Consider the following 5,393-nt stretch of genomic DNA (forward strand, 5'->3'; position numbering starts at 1 on the left):
GAAAAAAGATTCAAATCATATTCCGCAAACCACCTTCAAATGATTAATAAATAGGAGGCAAATATTAGACTTTACACTTCAAGTACATAAGTAATCATCAATCTTTCCATAATTCCACATATATGCACAAATTAGGAAATACACTAACTCTTTTGTACCAAAAGGAAAGAAAAAAACTGGTGCAGATGCACTTACACCATATTTAATCGCAGTAATGGACTAAAATGCCCTTAGGTTCCAAAACCAATAAAGTATTTTGTAGGGCTGCAAATTATTCCTTGTGTTTATCCGGTGAGAATATGAAGAGATCAAAAGGAATATCCCATGCTTGGTGTGACATTCCCAAAATCACGGCCAGAAAAGACCGGTTTCATTTATGCTTTAAAAATAATTTCAGAGTAAATCTTTTTGATTTAAAAGAGTTGCGGAATTCGTTCCCAAAAACAAAACATGATAAAATAATATTTACCAAAGCATTCCATAAAGAAATGTATTTTCATTAGATATCAAAACTCGGGATGTCATGTTCCGATACAGACCAAAAAGCATAAACGTCAAATTACAAGCCATACAACAGTTATATATAACAACAGGCTTATAAACAAAACAACTTGATGATTCATCCATCTTATGCCCTCGCGCCACTACCTGTAATGCAAATAAATTGAGTGGGTCAGGCTTGGGAGCCTGGTGAGCATATAGGGCTTTCAACCCACAATAAATAATTATATTCAATTCACCAATCAACAATAACCCGATTACCCATTCCCGTTATCCTCACTTTACGTCCCTAAAACAACATCTATCTCAAGAGACCTAATCTAGGAATTTCATCGGGACGGACATTACTGCAAAGGGGTTTCCTCAACAATAGATGTCCTAAAGGCAACCATGAGGGGGATAGAGTACACCGGTGAACACATCGTTCACAACACCTACAGGTTATGAACCTGCTAGCGTCCCACAGGACAGTCTAGAAAGAGTCTGTGGTCGTCATCCATACTCTGCTGAATGACTAGATCAACAACAACAACGAGGCCTCTCATCAGTTTATCACACGACAACTATCTACCAAAGTTCTACCCAACATTTTGTAGATAACAATATACATATGCATTTATATGCCATTTAAAACTGATAAGATATTCACCCAAGATTCATTCCAAATAAACAGATATTAATATATATATACACATATATTTATACACACATAACACGTATTCTATAGGAGATACTTCGTATCTATGTGTTAGAAGAAAGGGAATATACACTCACATGATCAGAAGATTGATCGGACAGCACTACGGCTTGCAGAAGTAGTATTCTTTGGTAGATCTGGAAGATCTTTACAAAAACCGGCTTCTCGCGGGCAGAGCTTTGGCTCGGGAAAACTTTACTTCTCGGGATCTTCGGGGCTTCGGGACTTGCTGCGGGTCTTGGGATGATACCGGGGCTTCGGGGGTATTTCTTTGCACGTAAATCGATGCAATACGGGTGAGAGATGAGAGAATGAGCAACCAAACTCGGCTGCCCCTTCAACTCTATTTATAGGGCTGTTTTCTCGATTTTCACGTCGTGAACAGTGTTTTCACGTCGTGGGCATACACGTCATTGCATGCGTCATCGCAAGTGGGGGTCTGGAAGACTCCAGGTGACATCATCATTGAGTTCACGTCGTGAACCTCTGTTTCACGTCGTGAACTCTCACACAGAATCAGATTTCGTGCCCCGAACTTCATAAATTCATATCTTTTGCATACGAGCTCCGTTTTCGACGTTCTTTATATACACGCGTAGGTGAGATTATGCTCTACAACTCTCGTTTAGAATCCGTCGACTAATTTTGAATTTATTTTTATTATATTTTTATTATATTATTTTTAGTAGGCCGGAACAGGAAAACTCCGTTAGAAAATCATAACTCCTTCGTCTGACGTCCCTTTTCGTCTGTCTTTCCGCCGTTGGACTACTATCGATGAGATCTTCGATTCTCATTTAGAAAGTTTTGGCTAAATATCACTCGATCTCATAATCGAACTTCGGACTGTCTACTGTTAAGCTGAAACTTAGAAAAATCATAACTTCCTCATACGAAGTCAGATTTGGGCTTTTTTTCATGCACGCTCTCGGTTTAACATTATCTATGACTTTCGTTTAGATCACTAACGCTAAATGTCGCTCTAACGTAAATTCACTAATTACGTCCCGCAGTGTCGTACCGGATCTGTCGCGAAACTTCGACAGGTCATAACTTCTTCGTTATAACTCGGATTTCGACATTCTTTATATTTTCGGAAACCTCGTAACGACCACTACGTCTTCATGTATCGATATCGGGTTTATCTAACATTTTATTTTCACGCTTATTTTTATTCTTAATTCATTTAAGCCACACAATTAAGCAATTATGCATAAAACACATAATACTCAAATAATACATTTTTATTATTTCAAAATGGGCTACAAAGTTTAACCTAGACTATTACATTGCTAATAATGACAATCCCAGAAACACGGGAATCTAAGCACTCCCATTTGGAAGAATCTTAAAAAATTAAGATGTAGTAATTAATTGTCAAAAATAAAAAAATAATATATATATATATATATATATATATATATATATATATATATATATATTAAAATGACTATTAAGTACTAACCTTTTCATCTTTCTCATTCTTGTTGCATCTGCTACTGTTTTCAACCAAACCAATAGGAATAGGAAAGCACTGTAAACGACAATGTTAAAAGTCAAAAACATTGTTTGAATTTTCTTTATACAAAATAATGAGTAAAATGCAAAAAATAGTCCTTGTGGTTTATAATGTTCTTTTGTTTTGGGTTTAAAAATGAATTTGTTTTCATTTTTGGTCCTTATTTCAAGGTTTTGGTCCCTCACTTTAACTCTGTGAATTAGAAACTGGTGAGTACAGATAAAGTGACCGATTTATCCTCCATTTTATATTTCTATTTGGAGTAAATGACACTTTTGTCAATGAGTTATGAGTATAGTTGATTTTTGGTCCCAAAAAGTTTTCTCTTGCAATTTTGATCCTTATTATTTGAGTTTTTCGTCAATGCTCCAAGTAAAATGATTATTTTTTGTCCTGGAATATAGATGACTTTTTCAATTTGGTCCCAAAAATATAGTCATATTATTTTGAACTTTTGAACAGGGACAAAAAAATAATTACAAAATGGTCATTTTACCAAAAATGCAAGAGAAACTTTTTAGGACAAAAATAGCAAAAATCAGCTAACCCCGGGACAAAAAAGCATAATTTACTCTTTTAGTTATGATTATTATCATTAAAAATTGTTATTATTATTGCTTTACAATATCATTAACCCAAATATATAGCAGGGGTAAAATGGTCATTTTATCAAGACATAACAGTTTACACTTAACATAGTGAAAGCAAAGAGCCAAATAACACAAAATGACAATTTTTCATTCAAGAACGGGAAGAGGATAATTTTTCTGCATTTATGTTATAAAATTTTCATTTATTTTTCTTTTTACATATACATAAAGATGATATCAAAGCACATGGTTTTTGGATCTTACTCTTAAACCAGCTAGAGATAAGCTCAAGCACATGTTTTATTGCCTTATCATGTAAACATGACCAAGAAACCAAGAAAAAACTGAAGTTAGATCTTGACTCGACAATAATCCAGAGTGATGATAAAAAAATGCATAGACACTAAAACTATCAAAAATAGGCAAAATGAAATTTCTAAATAGTATGTAACATGTATCTTGATTGTTAAAGACTTGAAATGAAAAGATAGAAAAACAGGCATACCTCTACAACATCAATGAATCATGTTTCCTGTAAAGTACAGATGCCAACTTTATTTTTTGTACAATCATATTAACACAACAATAGCTAGGAAAATTGATTATTTCAAATAACCAATTCCCTTTGCACTATACGGATAATTAAAGTACTAGAATACAAATACCACAAAGTTGGGTCGGAAGTGGTGTAACACTCTTCATTTTCACTTGCATCATCGATTCCAACCTCTTCCTCTCCATGAAACTCGGGTGCGAAATAAAAAGATTTAAAAATAAATGAGAAAGTAAAACCAAGAAGCCAAATTTCAAAGAAGAAGAAGATATGATACAACTTGCAACTAATAATAGCATATGCACCAATTAATGCATTCGTGGATATGAACTTCTTTGAAGCATTTCAACAAACAGGTTTTAGGCATCTGACATGAGCTCATATATATGTACAAATCTAACCCCTCGCCCTCCCTTAGTCCATTAAATTTTGATTTTGTAAGAGGAATTCAAGTCAATATACATTAGAACATACTGATTTTGTAAACTACTTCAAATTGCTATTTAAAAAAAATCATCATATATTAAGCAAAAAGTATGTTTTTGAATGTACCCATTCAACTGAAATTCCCAAGCAAAAGTTCAAAAGTAAAGTAGTGAAAAGATGAACTATCGGAGGTTAGGTTACCAATTTCTCATGACCTTGATCTCTTCATTCATGGATTTGGGACTTAGAACAACACAAAAAAGCTGATGTGATGTTGTGGTGATGGGCCTTCAATGAGATGGCTGACTGCTGGTGAGGCAGCGACGCAATGGCGACGGGTTCCATGATGGCGAAGCACAGTGATATCGATAACCCTTCACCAAGAGAATGAGAGGAACAGGAGGAAAGGAACAGGAAGAAAAAAGAAACATTAATCATTTAGTGGGAAGAAGATTAGGGTTTAAGAGAAAATCTACCTTCAAGAATAGGTGATTAAGTTCGTCACCTCTGAAGTTTCCAAATATGATATGGATTCCTCAAACACATCTCCATAAGCCTGAGGGCATCCTATGACGCTCGAAAAATTCAAAATCAGATGTAGAAATTTCATTATCGGCTTTAGTATCAGATAAAACACATAAAACAAAGCATCTTACATTGTTACATCTTTCGGTTGAATAAAAAAATACAACAACACCATAAACACGTTCACTTCTAATAGACGGATGAAGAGACCATAATCTTGATGTTTGTGGATTGTGTCTCAGAGACACTAAGAAGTTGAAGAAGGAAGCGTGCCGCCCTAGTTTGTAGGAATTGATTTGGAGATGATTTCGTTTCAAAACCCTAGCTTCCTCTAAAAGTGGCTGACTTATAAATGTTTGTGAGATAAAACGAAACCGTATGTAGAGGAAATTTAGGGAACTTCATAGCGTGAAAATGAGCGGGAAAAATCAATTGGGTGGGGCTAAGAGAATTCCACCTGCAAAAAAAAAAAATACTTTTTTATTAGATTAGGGGATTAATGTATATGGTTCCATGAAAAGCAGTGTTCTTAATAATCTCAATATTTTTAGCTTTTTTTTATTGAAGACTGTTTACTTTCGA

At 34.6% G+C, this 5,393-nt stretch overlaps 1 long non-coding RNA gene across 1 annotated transcript; it reads right to left on the reverse strand.

Moving 5' to 3' along the window:
* Window positions 1-532: 532 nt before the first annotated feature.
* Window positions 533-5,132, reverse strand: LOC145126093 (uncharacterized). The gene is made up of 7 exons (XR_013716318.1): window positions 4,943-5,132; window positions 4,763-4,853; window positions 3,973-4,660; window positions 3,813-3,839; window positions 3,572-3,614; window positions 2,664-2,732; window positions 533-648 (listed from the first exon to the last, which is right to left on the reverse strand). It is a non-coding gene; the product is annotated as an uncharacterized LOC145126093 (long non-coding RNA).
* Between the last annotated feature and the right edge of the window lie 261 nt (window positions 5,133-5,393).

This window comes from Lactuca virosa, chromosome 7, assembly GCF_052849685.1.
Source record: "Lactuca virosa cultivar CGN04683 chromosome 7, Lactuca_virosa_CGN04683_v6, whole genome shotgun sequence".
NCBI classification, from domain to species: Eukaryota; Viridiplantae; Streptophyta; class Magnoliopsida; order Asterales; family Asteraceae; genus Lactuca; species Lactuca virosa.